This window comes from Lonchura striata, chromosome 4, assembly GCF_050655825.1.
Source record: "Lonchura striata isolate lonStrDom1 chromosome 4, ASM5065582v1, whole genome shotgun sequence".
NCBI classification, from domain to species: domain Eukaryota; kingdom Metazoa; phylum Chordata; class Aves; order Passeriformes; family Estrildidae; genus Lonchura; species Lonchura striata.
Window position 1 is genome coordinate 9,137,232 of NC_140706.1, and position 16,657 is coordinate 9,153,888.

The following is a 16,657-nucleotide window of genomic DNA, read 5'->3' on the forward strand; positions in this document are numbered from 1 at the left end:
TCCAACCCGTGCTTCCAAAGAAAAACTCCGCAGGCTTAGCTGTTTGGTCTCAAGGCAGTTTATTGCTAGTTATCTAACAGATTATGTTCTTGGACTGCAGCTATTTGATCAGTGGCCTGGGTAGAGGCACACACACACCCTGACATCCTCTCTATCTGCTGTCTTCTTCGTCTCTTTCTCCGCCCAGGGTTGCTGCTATCTTTTATAAGATATATTACGTATAACATGTTTACAATTATTCTCCAATATCTACTACCTACGTTGCCAAGTGTTTTTCTACTCTAAACCAATCTGTGAGTGCCAACATCACCAAGAACATGGAGGTAAGGAAGAAGAAGGAAGAAGGATGGGATCAGCCCACTTTCCTCCATCTTAGAACTTCTGACCCTCATGTACAAAGTGAAAACCCCCCTGTACATGTGCTAAAACCCCCCTGTACAATACTAAAAAAATTTCCCCTCTACTTCGTAACTACTTATACTATACTATCTAACCTTTTGTGATTGCTTGTTCCACCTCCAAAGTTGGTAATTCATTCCATGGCTCAAACTCAAAATCACAGTTGTTTTTCAGCTGTCTGCCAGGGTCTAGAATGCTTCTGACCAAGGCCTGGAACCTCTAAAAATGTCTGAGAGACATTTTGAGTTCCCACAGGGCGATGCAGAGGTGGGCCTGTGGGCAGGGGGAGCCTGGTGGCCAGTGCCAGACAGAGCAGGGGAGAGGGTGGGAAGGTGTTGGGCTGCTTCCCTGCAGGTCCCATTGCCTGCGGGATGTGAAGCAGCCACTGGAGATAGGGTGAGAGAAATGCTGAGGAGAGAACTGGATGCAGGGTAGTTACAAAGTCACAATAAAGCTCAGTTGATATTTTTTTCCTCCAAAGAAACTAGAGAGATGCTGTTTCCTAAAGGTCTTGGCTTATCCCTCTTAGTTGTTTTTATTGTAATTTGTTCTTTTTTACTCTTTATATTGTACACATATGGAGTAGCTGCCTTTTGAAATGCTGATGAGTAATTTGCTATTTCATTGCACTTTTGTTTTTATCCTAAAATAAGCTTATAATGTTTTTGCTTTCTGCTGTACTGTCTTTGCCTTATTACACCACATTTGGTAATAGTGGATTCTTTTACAAGTCGGGATTAAAGTGACAACCTCCATCATGCAATAACGTAACCTGCTGTTCAACAGCTGTCAGATGTTTTAAAGAGGGTTGTGTGGACAGGAAGACTGTTGTTATGGGGAGTCCTTGCTGCTTCAGTTAAGCCCTTGATCTGCTTCTGGTGGAATATTGGATCTGCTCTCTGATTTGCAGCCAGATTTGGCACTTTGGATGGATGAAGCATGCAGCAACTACAGAAAGCTGTTCTCACTTGGGGTTTGATTCTGTATCACCGTTTTGGAAAGTGGAAGGGGTGGATATGAAACATGAACCAGATAGAAAGCCAGGTCCAGGGCATACCAGCCCTGGTCTAAGGAGTTGGGAATGAACCATGGTATAGTGGCTGGGCTGGACATGTAATCTGGGTAATGTTTGCAGTGCTGCAGTGTCTGAAGTGAAGGCTGAGATTGGGTGGATTATCCTGTGGGCTGGAGTGGAGACCATGGCTATGGATTGGGGATCAGTGCAGGAACATCACACACTAGAAATTGGAACTACAGAGGAAAGTGTACAGAGGTGTTTGCAGCTTTTTTTGTGTGTGAGCAGACTCTTGGCAAAGGGGAATTGCCAAGGGTAAGTGTTGGTGTATGGCAGGTGAAACAGGTTAGCAGGGCCATGGCTGCATTCTGGTTGCCGAGCTCAAACCTCCACTTGCCTGGGTTAGGATGCAGCACAGATTGTAGATTGTATATTTTTATTTTCCATAGTAGATGTTACCTTGAGGTTTTAGGTAAGCAGTTAAAAGCAGATACATTAGAAATGGGAATGGAGAACTGCTTTTTTCTAATCCTGTTTCTCATATTTCATGAAGAAGATATTACCATTAAAAGTCTTACACAGAAAAACAACAGATCATGATATTGATTTAATGCAGAGGTTATAGAGGTCAAGGGATTAATGGTCATAGAGGTGTGTCTATATGAGCACTTGCAGATGTCAATTTTAAACACATTCTAATTCTTTGTGTGGGAACTTTTTTTACAGGCAGTACACCAAATGTATACATACATAGTAAGGGATTCTTTTTGCTTCCTGGGAAAAGAGAAGAGTCTGCTTTCTCTAGCAGTAGTTCATCCCACTTAGTGCCTTATGGGTGGGATAGATAGATCAGCATTATTTTCTTCATGTAAACTTCTGCATAGCTCTTTTTGCATCTCTTGATTTGCAGCATCATCACAAGTGGGCAATTCATGATTATTGTGATTAAAAGCACAAATATTGCAGTGCAAAGGAACACGAAAATTAGTCATTAAAACTCTGTTGCAAGGAGGTGGTGTGCCATGGCTTCTTTCCTTTGCCAAAAATTCCTCCACAAATCTAATTTCAAGCCTTGCTCAGCAGAGGAAGGGTATGAGACTGGCTATTTCCATGATCAGTATTACAACACCATTTCCCCAAATAATTTATCAGTTACCACAAAGATTGAAGTGTATTTCTAACTAATTCAGAAATAAAAATTTTAGACATGGATCATGCATATATTTGTGCCTTCTTTCTTGCTGGAGTGCAGACAAATGCATTTTAAAAATAGCCTGGGGTGAAGGTTTAAGTCATTCGTTTTACAAGGCTCTTTAAAAGCTTCTTTTCTGACCTGCCAAATTATAGGATGGCTACAATTTGTTTAAGTCTTTCAACATTTAAGAAAATGCCTGCTGCATATTGAAGCATTAACTCCCCTTAGCTGAGCAAATTGAGCGCGGGGCTGCAGGAGCAGCCAGGACTCCACTGGGAAGGAGCTGTCTGCTCAACGCGAGGCCTCATGAATTGCAAAGAGCTAATTAGAAGAAATGCTCACAAAAGACTGATTTTCTGACACTTCTGCCTAAAAACTATTTGAAGTGCTTTGGGCATTCCGAGGGCTCTCTGTCTGTAGAGATGGTTTGTTAGACTTGCCATCGGCGTTCCTTTTTTTTTGTCTTCTCCCACCTCTCATATCTGAAGGCAGAGAGCATTGGATGGAACAAAGTGCTGCTCAGCCACTGTCAGCATCATTCAGAAAGAAAGGAGACTTCCAGATGGAGGTTCTTGGACCCTAAAATTGATTGTTTTATTATTAATTTTATATTAATAGCAAAAATCAGCCAGCTGCATAAACTTTTACAGCCATCTGCGGGAGCTGCAAATTATCCCTCAAAGCTGTTTTGGAGGGAAGCAGAGACGAGCAACTCAAGCAGTGTTGGAGGCTGGGGATTTAATAAATGCCACCAGGGTCCCAGGCATGAACTCAGGCAGAGCCTTCATTTTGGACCCTCCTTCCCTGAGGAAGCAGGGCTGTTGTTTGCCCTGTGCTCAGGGATGCCAAGAGAAAAGGCTGCTGCCCTTGGATCTGCTGTGAACCTACCACTCCCTCTGACAGCAATGGGGTTTCACTGAGCCACAGCAGGGCAGTACCTACTCATCTAAAGAAATTAATGAAATAATTGTGTTGTGTGCATAGCATCTCCCTGGAAATGCAAGGGAAGTAGAAAGAGTTTGCTATAAAAAACAGGCAGGAAAGCTGCATATACTCTTGTTACACCTCAACATTTCTACCTAGATCTTTTATAGGATTTTATTTGTTTTAGTATTGTTTTGTATCTGTTAGGATGCCTGTAAAAAGCTTTTTTTTTTGTTTTGAAAACAAATGTTTATGTATTTTATCTATCCTACACACTGATTTTATAGACAGACTTGCAATGTTTGGATATCCTGGACAAGAGTGAGACCAAGTGTAACCTCCTCAGTCATCCCTCTGGGCTTCCACATCTGAAATTGCAAATATCCACAAGGCTGCATCCTTAATATCTGAAACATCCCTTGCGTAAGGTCTTGTGTTTGTAGGCTGGGAAATACCTTGTGGTCCTGGGCTTGTGTCCTCATCCCTCATTCCCTGCCATAGTGATGCCCAGACAGGATTATGGCAAGCCAGACCAGGACACAGGGCAGCTCACTAGGATAGAAAACACTTTGTGTCTGATTTAGGTTAGGTCCAACACACAGGAAGAGTTTGAGGCTGTTGCTGGGACACACCTGGTGTTTGGCAGTGCAGCTTTGGCTGGTTCCTGGACAGGTGGGAGCTCATATCACCAAGCTCAGTAATGTTGCTCCTACCTCGTGCTGCAGCCAAGATCCCATGGGAGAGACCACCCAGCACTGACATGCCTGGAGTGACATGGGAAGCTGCCCCCCCTGCCCCCCCCCCACCAGATTTCTTCTGGGAAAGGGTTTTGTGCCAGGTGGGAACATGTGGGAAATGTCCTCTGGGATGCACAGGGGGAAGTGACAGCGCACGGGAGATCTGGGTTTATGCCAGTCCTTTGTGTAGGGCTTTGTGCCATGTCTCCCTGATTTCTGGTTGTGGGATTAATCAAAATTTACAAATAGGATAAAACCAAGGTGAGCACATACAACGTTGGCTGGTACTGCACATCCTTGGTCTGGGCACACGCCCTGGCCTAAGTGTTCCTAGCCAAGTCCAAAGCATGTGTGCACATAAGTCACCATTATCTTTATTCTTCTTATGGTATAGTGCCAGCTTGGAAGGAACCCTGGTCCAACCTTTCTTGGCAAAAGTATTGTCTAGACAAGATGGCCTAGCACCCTGTCCCTCTGAATCTTAAAAATGTCAAGTGTTGGGCAGTCCCCCACATGTCTGGGGAGTTTATCCCCATGACTGACTGTTCTATGTGTGAAAAAAATTTTCCTCTTTTGTCCAATCTCACCAGGGGTAACTTGTACCTGTTACCACCCCTCTTTTCCACATGACTCTTTGTAAAAAGGGAGTCTTCATCTTCTTTGTAGCCACCCTTTAAATGCTGGGAAGTGGTAATAATATCTCCCCTAAGCCTTCTTTTCCCAAGGCTGTACAAACCCAGTTCTCCCAGCCTTTTCTGTTATGGCTGGCTTCCCGATTCTCTGATCCCTTCCTGACCCTTCTCTGGACCCTCTCCAGCCTGTCCATATAATTTTTGTGTAGTGGGGACCAAAACTGAACATTGTATTCCAGGTGTGGTCTGACAAGTGGGATAATGACATATTTATCTTTGTTGGTGATGCCCTTGTTGATGCAACCCAGAATCCTGCTGGCTTTCTTTTTATATTTTGTTGAAACATTGTTGGAACGCTGAGTTGCAGATTTTGTTCATTAAACAACGATAATGAAAATGATTAAAAATTAATGTCTTTCTAACTAGTCTATTTTTGCTTTATGCATTTAGTAATTTGAAGAAATTAGTGGTGAATAGCAAATTTTGTCAGTGCTGTGAATAATTACACCTGCAATTATTAAACACTTGTTATTAAAGTTGATGAGGAAGCTGGCAGTTCCTGTTTAAACTGCATACTGTTAATACTAAAGAAGCCAAGAGGAAAACAATGGAGATGATTAGGGATCTTGGTGGGACATAGTGAAGAAATCTGACTTTTATTCAGTCTAACAAGGGAACTATTAGAGAGGATTTAACTCAAATGTTTAGTATATTGAAATTTATTGCAGTGACAGGCCCAGTAAGAGGGAAGTGATTATTAAAGATTATTAAAGCAAACATTAAAATGTGTAGTTGGGGTTCTCCCCTTCACCACTAAGCTGTGAGCCAGGCATCTCACCAATATCTTCCCTTTTTAGGTTTAACACGTGAGACAAGAGGAGAAACCTCTGACCAACACATGGGTGGACAGATGGACAGAAAAACACACAGCTCACAGAAGGGCAATTTGGATTTAGCAATGGAGCCTGCTGGGACCTGTCAGGAGCTTCCCAACCCTTGGAAATGTCCAATGCTGGAAAGGGAGAAGGGCTGTAGTGAACTAGTAAAAAGCAAGCAGTGTTTCTCCATTGCCTCTTTGAAGATTGAGGTTTGAAAGTTAAAGATTTGAACCACTTAATTTTAGGAAATTAGGCTGTGTGAGGTCATTAAAAGGCCTTGTAGTTGATACTTCAGGTAAACAAACAAGGAACACTTGGATATATCAGGTGAACTTTGCCTGGATACCAATGAACAGTCAATGAACTTGGAGGGAGCAAGGCACTTCTCCACTGACGTGCTGTTGCTGTGAGGGGAACGTGAGGTTTCCACTCTCAAACCCCTCCATAAACAAGTGCCCAAGCTGACACAGAGGCTGCTGCAAAACCTACAAAGTGTTGGAGTCTTTGCTGTCCGTGCTGCTGCTGCCCTGCCTCACCTGCTGCTCTGGCATCACACCCAGCACAGATCTTCCCTGCAGCTCTGGGGGCCGATGCTGGCCCATGGTGCTGGGAACCCCCTTCCTGTGCTCCTCGTGGCATTTTCCCACCTTACTATTTTCTCTCTTTCCCTCCTCTTTTATGAAAAAATAAAGTTGAATTACCACTTGGAATACCAACATTTAACCCTGTTTGTGTTTTAATCTTTCTTTTGGGTATGTTTAGAACCTGATTCCTTTCTGCAGCTGTGGATCGAGGCAAAACTTGCCTCTCCTCATCTTCAGCAGATTGGAACAAATGCAGCCTTGAGCAAGCCCTGAAGGGACATTTGGGGTAGGCAATCTCGTAGCACAGTGTTGGCCACTCGTGCTCTTAATGCTGCCCCTCTTGTTTGGACACCCCACTCACCAACGAGGAAAAGATCTTCCTGCCTCTTGCTGAAGAAAAAAATCTTGAACATATTTCAATGAAAAGTAAATAAGGCCCCTGTCAGGGTTTTCTGGGCAGCCTAGAAACCAAGAATTACAAAGAATCGTCAAAACCAGAAAATATTTTTCTTCAAGAGCTAAGTATTTTCTTGAAAATCACTTTTATTTATGATTGTGATCATAAATCAGTGCAGGACACTGATACATGACATGCAGCTCTTGCTGACCTCCCCACACTAAAGTACATGGACCTTTGTGAGCTCCTGTGCTGAGCCAAGAGAGGAATCCCTCCCCTCCTAGCTCCGATTTGTTTCAATTCATGCTGATTTTAATTGACATTAATTTTGTTGTCACAGTTAATTTCTGTCAAGCAGCTGAGCACCCTTCTAGGTGGTGACTGGTGAGGCAGCGCCTGCCTCCGGGGCTGCTCCCTCGCCGTGCCTTGGCCACTTGGGAGCTCACTGTGACTTTGCCAGATGCACTTCAGCGAGGAGCAGTCCAGGGGCAGGGGCCAGACGAGCCATTTTCCCCATTTTCTGGCTGGAGAAAGGACAAGAGTCTGCCAACAGCATAAAATATTGGCACTGCTACTTGAAGAGGCAAAGACCAGACCCTTTTCAGAACTGAGGACCACCTCCAAAGCTATTTTTTCCAGGAAACTCGACAATTGCTAGCACATTTGGTTGGTACGAGGCCAGCTGGTGCTGTAAAAGGGTGAAAAGGTGGGAAGATGATATTGATTTGCCTGACACAGAAGGTGGTCACTGGTGCTATTGTGCACGCCACCACATCGGTCACCTGTAGGCCAGCAAGAAACTGAGGATCCCTGAATAATAAATTTACATCATATTTTTGCCCTGGAGGAAAGGTGCCTGATGTGCTTAAACAATGATCATCTCTGTGTGCTCCAGGGTCTGTGAGGAAAAAGAAATTATGGCTCAGATTAGAGAGGTGAACAAAGTAAACACTCATATTTTTCAAATGACCTCAACTCCAGAGGAGAGATTAACAGGCAGCATTGGGATGTCCCCATTAAACAGATCTCCACCTAATGGCTTCAGCTAGACAGAAATATTTTTTTTTCCTTCTGCTGTAGAGCAAATGAAACTACTAGAGGAAAATAATGGATATTAACTTTCAAAAGCATGGTGATTTGGACTGAAATAAAATTCCTGTGGTTGACACTATGTACTTGAGTTATAAGATCAAGTAGTGATTTACTTATGAAATTGCTACGGGGAGGTCTTTGAAGTGGTGAATTGGAGTAAAGCATGCCATCATATATTTAGCAACAGATAATGCAAATTGCAGAAGAAGAGAAGAGGAGAGGAAAATAAATTAACTCTTTAAAATGTTGTTGAGTATTTATGGGGAGGTAATAGGTTTCATGTGAATCAGAACATTAATCCTGGAGTCCTGGAGAAATGCCAGATCCAGTAATTGCATTTTGTCAGCCCAAGTCACGTCCACAGCAAGGTGCTGCAGGTTTGCATCTACTTCAAGCTTCCCTCCACCACACAGGGAAATACTTCCACCTCTCTCATGCCCTCCTCAGGGTTCCCAAGCCCCCTCTGAGGTTATCCTGATGTTTCAAACCCTTAAAGATGAAAAGTACAGTGTCTGTATTCTCACAGGGAATATGTCAGTGATGCTGCCGCAGCTCCCTGCAGCAGTGACGGTCTGTGCCTGTGCACAGCTGCAGCCTGGAGATGGCCACAGAGGAGGTGTCAGCTCCCTTCACTGGCCTGACATGGACATCAAGGGATGGGCTGGGCAGCCCCAGTGCCAGCAGCTGCTCCTCACAGGGCTGGTGCTCCAGACCCTTCTCCAACCTCCTTGCCCTCCTCTGCTCACACTTCCACCCCTCGGTGCCTTTTCTCGTAGTGGCTGGGCCCAAAAGTGAGCGCAGGGTTTGAGGTCTCAGGCTCCCCAGGGGAACAGGTGCACCCCACTCCTGCGTGGGCAGCCAGTGCCCAAGGGAGACTGGCAACAGCCCCCAGGAACAGGGCAGGGCATCTTCTCATCCCCAGAGCTGCTGCATGGGCACAGCCCATGGCACTGTGTGATGTACCCAGGCTGAGCACAGGAAGTGATTCCAGGCAGGGGATGCAGCCCGTGCTTGCAGCAGCCTCTTTCCCTTCACCCTCATCTGCTTTGTTGGACTTTTTTGTGAGCCCTGAATGCACCTGCAAGAACTGTAAATCAGCAACAACGAGCACATGGAAGAAGTTCAGTACATCAGAGACAGATTAAAGGATCATAACTTTCATGAGCAGATGTAAGTGTTAGCGGAGATTTATTTTGAAACAGCTTCTGAGCTCTTTGGTGCTCCCTGTGCCAGTTAGAAGAAATATCTATTAAGTCTATAATCTACCAGTAACTATATACACAAAATGCACTGAACTGATGCTTGTAGCCTAATTGAGATGTCTATTGTGCCCTCTGAATGTATCAGTGCTGCCTGGAACTCAGCACAGTAAATAGATATGCACATTCTTACACAGATGGAAAGCAGAGCTGCTGTATGCCAAGGATTTGCACAGCATAGGTGCCAGCGTGCTTTTGACTTTCCATGTGGGTTTCATCATTTTCCATGGAAAATAAACTTTCTCTATTTCCCTACCACACCCTAGCTCAATTCCTCTGGGTAAAAATAACAAAAACATGACCTAATGCAGTGCTGTGCTGCTGGATGTGGAGGCAGAGGATTTGCAGCATCCCATGCTGATGCTCAGGCACCGTTCCACAGCTGCCAGCAGCTCTTGCATGGCTGCCATCCTTCTGTTGGGACAGCCAGGGTGGGGACAGCCCTGAGTTCAAGAGGGGCAGTCAAGCCCTCTGTGCCAGGCTAAGCAGTGCAAACAGAGTTAATCCTGAACTGCTAAACTGCCCCAGGATGTCTCTCTTGCAATAGAGGTCATGCCTTGCATCTTGCCTACAAAGCAGGAGAGTCCCCCTGGTCTTCTCTCTGCAAAGCAAATCCTGCTGTGGGAATGGTGGTGCTCCCGTGGGATCGTGGCTGAGGAGGGGAATAAACCACCCATCTCACACAGACACCAATAAATTTGTAGTCTATCACATTTTAACATGCAAAAAAGTGCTTCTGTGATGGATGATTTACTTACCCTCTTGCTTCCTGAACAATCACAGACACTGGTCCAGCCTCCACAGGTCTCCATTGCATCAGAGGCTGTGGCTGAAAGGACTTCCAGCTCAGTGCTTGCTTGCATGACCACAATTGTATTATGCTCCTGGTGAGGATTGGAGGGAGGAGGGGATATGACCAGGCTCTCTTCATCTCTGTTCATCCTCCCCTTTCCCAGTTTTCTGGACTTGGGGAGTTTCTTGGTCAGCCTGGGGCAGGCCTTGCATTGTTCCGACCACCAGCGCGTTTCAATGTGCTGACAACAGCAATTCAAGTGCCCATGATGTATTTACTGCTCACCATCTCCCTGCCTTCATTTCATAGAATATCCTGAGTTGGAAGGGACCCACAAGGATCACCAAGACCAATTCCTGACCCTGCACAAGACAGCCCCAAAAATCACACCATGGGGTGATTTTTGTGTTTCCAGGCCTGGGACTAGCTGTAGAAGCAGCAGCCTGAGGCAGCCATCCCAGCCTTAATGGGAGTCCTGTCTAGAACAGCAACTTGTTACTCTTAACTTTGATAAAGACTCTCTGTTCTCTTGGGAAAGGTGCATGCCAGAGAGATGGCTGCAGCCATAAACACCATGTGTGAATGTTTTTCCTTTGCCTTGCAGAACACTGGGAGGCAGCATGTTTGAGTGAATGGCCACCAAGGGCAGAAACATCTGCTCTAACAGTGCTTGGTGGTGTGGCTGTGGCTGTTTTGTCTTTCCCTCTGTGGGTTCCCAAGACTTCCTTTAAACTTTCCCATAGCAGAAATATAAATACTGGATTGTGTGTAATAAAGATGGATCCTGCTGGAAGAAGCAGTGGTCTCTGTTTTTTTTCCAAGCTGTTGCATTGGCTTTATCAATTATCCCTTCAAATGTCTAGCATTGATTTCTCAGTGGCAGACAGCAGCCTGGATGAGATGTTGGTCTGGCCTTGCTGGACAGCAACGCTATCCTGCAGGAACAGACTTTCACATTTTGAAGAAATGCCCAGTTTACCCAAGTGTGTATGGTATACACTTATGGTTCCCACATGGAGCTACCAGAAGGAAAACGAGAAAGGAAACAAGCATCTTCTGGAGTCTGCTTTTTGTTTTCTTAGCATACCGACTGAAATGTGTCTATTCAGCTACTGCTTGCAAAACCACAGGGTATTGTGAAATTTTGAGCTGAAGGAGATCAGTAGAAAGACTGCAGGGAATGTAAATCAGGCTTAAAATAATGTAATTTTTGGATTGTGGCAAAATTCTGAGAGGAAATTCCAGAAGGATGTTTTAAAGTTTACAAAGTGTCCCCCAAGGTTTCAGGAGGTCCCAAGGCAGTAAGGGATGAAGTGCTGTACCCACAGCCAGCCCATTCTCTAAGCAGACCTCATGAAGGAACATCTACATTTTGATTTATAAAGTCAGTCCTCCTCAGGCAACTCAAGACTTAATACTAAGCATAAAAACCATTTGTAACCATTATCTTACAGGACAAAACTAAACTAGGATCAAATGATTGATTTTCTTGTTTACAACATAGATACAATGCTCATTCCTAGGTGCAAGAACTTGAACTGCATTAGAAAACATAAAATAAATGTCCTTATTTTCATTTTTTTTTCTTACCAGTCTTTAAAAATTGGTTACTAATAGATCTTTCTGTCTTTTTCCTCCTTTCAAACAATGGGCCCATCCAAGGGCATCTCTCAGCTACAGCTGCTGTTACCTGCAAGAGAATACATAACAGGCTTCACCTCCAGGCATCACCTTGGAAACGGCAGAGCGGCTTTGTGCAGTGTCCAGAGGAGAGTGGGATGCTTTGCAGAGACATTGAAAAGGCATTGCCCTTCTCCAGAGAGCTCTTGATCTGTTGTTCCTGGAGCAGCAGTACCCAGGTGGAGGCAGACCAAGGAGGGCTGACTATGGCTCTTGTGAGCCGTGACTCCACAGCCCTGGGCACGGGGGGCAGCGGGGTCAGAGCAGTTTGGTGCACAGCTCCAAACTCTGCACCCAGGCCTGGGATGCTGCTTCAGGACCTGTGTGAAGATCAGTGGTGCAGGTCTGGCGAGCACATCTCTCAATGTCTCTTTTGTTATCGCAAGGAGGAGTCTTTGCACTGCGTCAAAATGTTCTGCATTGTGGAGGGAGCCTCTGGCCACTGCAGCAGCATTACTCTGATTACAAGGAGTTGCATCGTGCTAAAATAAATCACATCCTCCGCTGGCTGATGTCACTGTGGAAAGGAATGGCCTCACTGCCTGCAAATCTGTGGCTCTTAATAGACAAAATGCATGCATACATGGGAAGGGTGTATTCAGAAAAGACAAAGCAGAAAACCAGTGGCATTTCTTGTAGGAAAAAAAAAAAAAAATAGATGAGTGACACAGACACTTACAGAGCTGTAGAATGAAGTCAGGCTGTTGTTTCTATCTTCTTTCAATCGTGTTTTATCCCAACAGCCCAGTATTGTCACACACCCTCACCCTGTGCACATGGAATAGCTCTGCCTGCTGCTAGAGTCAGCTGCAAAGTCTCCTGTGATGTTTTGGCCACCCCAGAGATCCCTTCCAACACATTGCCATAAATAAAACAAAGTAAAGGCCTGGGAAGGCACCTGTAGCATAGCTCAGCGTTTGTCCTGCTACAAACAAAGGGGATCCTGCTTGTTTTATCTCATTACTAGGGAATTTGGCAAGAGTATCCTGTGCAAAAGCATGGAGTGCTGGGGCAGATGCCCTGTGCTGAGGGAGTGCTGCAGTTTGCAGTGACATGAAAGCTACATGTGCTCTGTGTTTATCATGAACTGAGCTGCTCTTTGTAATTTTTACACTGCAAAACACAGTATTGGGGATCTGGTGAGACTGAAGCAGGAAAAAAGGCAGAAGGGCAGCAGAGAATGTGTGACCAAGGGTCATAAGGAGCAAGCAATAATTGTCTTCAGCTTGTCAGCTAGCTGTGATATTTGTACACACCTTTATTCCTCAAGGTGATATGGGGGTGCTGTAAGGATAATGAGCTCTTCAGCATGCAGGCAGAAGGATGCTTTTACTAAAGGTGAGACATATTGAGAACACTCCTGACACTGAAGACATTTACCTTCATGCTTGGTCTTGATAAGACAGAAAAGTCATCTGGGTAAAAGGTGGAGAGGCTGCACTTGGAGTGGAAATCGGGCTTTTCCCTGCTCACTGCTTTCACTGTCCACCTTGGGAGCTCACATCATGCAGCCTTCAACACTCAGCTGCCCAAAGAGGGAGGCAATCAATGCTTTCTGCTGCCAGTGGCCACACGAGACCCAGAGCACAATTTTCACCATGGATGGAGGCCAACAGGACTCAGGACTCTGGGCACAATTTCTTGGAAACAAAACCAGGAGAATCTGTCACCAGCTGATGTACCAGGGCTGTGTGTGTGGGGGCACCCCTCTGCATCTCCATCAGACTCAGAGGAAATATGTGGCCATGCAGAGCAATTTGGCAGCCAGGCAGGATGGCTACAAACCATAAAGCAGAGGAGTTAATTTACTGTCTTAACTCTTGAAGGCTGCCTCAGGCTGAGAAAATCAAATCTTCACAGAGACTAAAGCAAACAAAAAAACCACAAACATCTGTCTTTGGTGATGCTGAGAGTCTGGGAAAAGGAACTCACCTGCATCTCAAGATGATGGAGGCACCAACAGGGCTTCAGGCTTTGGGAAGGGATTGCTTGTCACAGTGGGAACAAAGTGAAAACCATTAATTAGCATTGTATTTGGGGAAAACAGAACTCTATTGTATGAACAAGGAGAAATCAACCTTTTCATTTACAAATTTATAGGTTTTTCAGCTGAAGGCCTGAGCTTGAAGACATATGCAGCCATGCAAAATCTTCCCACTGCTTTGACAAAGCCAGCACTTCCTTCCCTTACAGTGATCATGAATGGGGAGAAAAAAGAGAAAATGGGTGTTTAGTATTGCCTGGCCTTGCTGAGAAAGAGCAGGAGGTTACAGTCATTTGTATGTACCCTAAGCAACAATTTTTAAGACAATACTCTTTTTTTTTAAGGAAGAGGTTTCATCCTTTGTGCTGAGGGAACATGGATGAGCTCACATGTCTCGCAGTGGGGCATTTTCAGATTGCCACAACTTAACTGTAGTGCACAGACCTGCACAGGTGCTTTGCTCGTGAGCTGATCTTGCACAGGGGCATGATACAGTGAAAGAAAGGGTGACTCAAAACCTCGACATTTTTCCTAAACCCCTCTGTCTTTTGTTCTTCTGTTTGAACTGCATTTTCTGTACCATCTTCTCCTGGTTTCTGCTGACACACCCTCACCCCTTCCCCTCTTGGCTGCCAAAGAAGCTTGCTGGAGGATTTTCAGGAGACCCTCACCACAGCTGAAGTCCCAGAAACATCCAAAAATCCATGTCTTCCTGTTTTGCCTGCAGCCACTATCTCTCTTCCCGTGACACTCGTGGGACACTCACCTGCTCTCCCTGCCCAAGTCCCAGCTCTTCTTCACTTGCAGCTCTGTGAGGTTGAGTTTCCTGGCCTTTTTTGGGGTATGTCTTTCTCAGCAGCTGTGCTTCCTTCGACAAGGATAACAGGAAGAAAACACTGTAAAAACTCCCCCATGCTAACTAAGCCAAGCAGATGAGACTTCTTGCAGTTTAACAGTACCAGGGGAAGCATTTTCCAATTTTATGCAGAACTTAAAAAATGGTCAGTTATATTTTTCTATGCCATTGTAATTCCACTGACTTTTAATATGATGTTAGTGTTTTGATTTTTAAGAGAAAACAAGGGTTTAGTTCAACTATGACAGATTTTTTTACAGATCAATCTACTTTATAGATGGGATGTATATGGTTCATGCAGTAAGGTATCATGCCAGATAGGCTCAGAAAGATTTGCACCATGAGTTTTATTTCCATTTAGAACTTGGGAAACTGAACCTAAAGAGGTTAAATAGAGGGTGGGAATCATGGAGGACATTGGGCAAAAAGGAAACTTCACCATCCCTGTGCTTCCTAAACCAGAGCACAAGCAGCACCTGTGGGTAACCCAGGTTAGATCAATTTCTAAAGGGTATCCTCAGGAGAAAGTCTCCTTCCAAGAAACACATTTCTGGCAGCCCTTTCGCTACCAGCTTTCTAAGCTTTCAAGCTGCCAAAAATGAATTGCTCTCTTTGACAAAGCTTTAGAATTAATTCAGACTGAATCTGCTGCCCCTTCTGGATTTGAGTTATTACCCATTATTTTCATCTACAATGCATTTGGCTACCACAAACTCTTAAATTAAAATATTTTCCCATTTTTTTTTTCTTTTGCACTTTGAAGAAAATAAACTAGTTTGAAATGTAGAGAGGTAACCCTTCTTTGAGAAGTGCAGTATAGTCAAGTAAATCTTTAGCAGAGAGTATTTCTCACAGCAGCAAGTTATTTTACTTAAGCATATGATGTAGTGGTTTTATATATCAATAGATAATCCAGCAAAATCCCCAAAACCCAGGAACTGTAGCCTTCTGCTAATGGATTGTGCCCTGAAACAGTGTACATTAAAAAGCCCATTTCTGCTGAAGCTTTTGATAGTGCACTCGACAGCTCTGATACTGAAGTGGCACAGAAAATACCTCTGCCAGCCTTGCTAATGCACAAACTGCTTCCTTGCAGTTACAGAAATGCCTCTTGCAAGCACATACTGTGCAAACATGTCAGTGTCTATTAAATCTGGGGCTGAGATGTGGAACGGCCTCAGTTTCTTCTGATACCAAGGCAGATGATGTTCCACTCCCTGTAGGAACAGCTCTTAGCTGGTAAATAATGCTATATTCTCATTCTTCCTCAAGTAAATTCCCTTTCTTTAGCAATCTCACACTCTTGGCGTGATGCCAGCTTTATCCAAATGTTACTTGCCCTTTGGGGAATTTCCTTGAATAATTTCTCTTGCTGGGATGAAAGAAGCTGAGAATTACGGCACCCTGTATTCATATAAATACCATGAAATGGTTGTTTACAGAGAACTGCTTATCAATCCAGCAAAAAGCCCCACTGTGCAAATGATGTGAATTGGTTAGAATAACAGGTAACTCTTAAAGGACCTGCAGCTGAAATCCAGACATATTTATACTTGCTGCTATGAGATTTTTGGTGCTTGGCATCTCTTTGGAACACATCATTATATTAATTGTTCATTTTCTGAGGATTAAAAGACCAGGTTTGGAATTTAGGAGATGAGATGAAAATGATTCAACAATGTAGGGGCAAACCCAGTCAGTTGCAATAATCTCATCAAATATTTAAGTTGAAGTACAGATGCTTATTATGGTATTATGGTTTTGGTATCTTTGATTTTGAACCAAAATTAGCCCCCAGCACCCCAGGTCTGGAGAAGTCTCTGCAAGGCCACCTCTAAATCTCAGTCTCCATGGAAATAGGCTGCTTTATGAAGGCTGGAAATGAAGTTTTCCATGGGGTTGGACTGTGTGTCTTCACAGTCCTTCCCTGTCCTTCCCAGCTCTCTCATTTCCTCTCTGCCTGGCCAGGCAAGAGGCAGCATCTTTTATGCTGTGCTGACATGGGCTGATTGGCCAGTGAGTTCTTGCCTCTCTGAAAAAGGACTGGAAGTGTTTTTCCCCTGGTAGGACTGCCCTAGGATGTGAAAGCTAATATCTGCCTAAAACTCATAGAATGGCATACCTGTGGGATTGCTGCCTCTGTCAAATGGGACTGAAAATGATTGGTGGATTAAAAAATTCTTAATTGGGTCACTGAGACATGGTGCTAGCATTGGTTTGGTTTCCTTTGCC

The 16,657-nt window shown here is 44.4% G+C and overlaps 1 long non-coding RNA gene across 1 annotated transcript; it reads right to left on the minus strand.

The window, feature by feature from the left end:
- Positions 1–40: 40 nt before the first annotated feature.
- On the minus strand, positions 41–15,128 carry LOC146767523 (uncharacterized). Its single transcript, XR_014954667.1, has 2 exons — positions 14,336–15,128; positions 41–13,573 (listed from the first exon to the last, which is right to left on the minus strand). It is a non-coding gene; the product is annotated as an uncharacterized LOC146767523 (long non-coding RNA).
- Between the last annotated feature and the right edge of the window lie 1,529 nt (positions 15,129–16,657).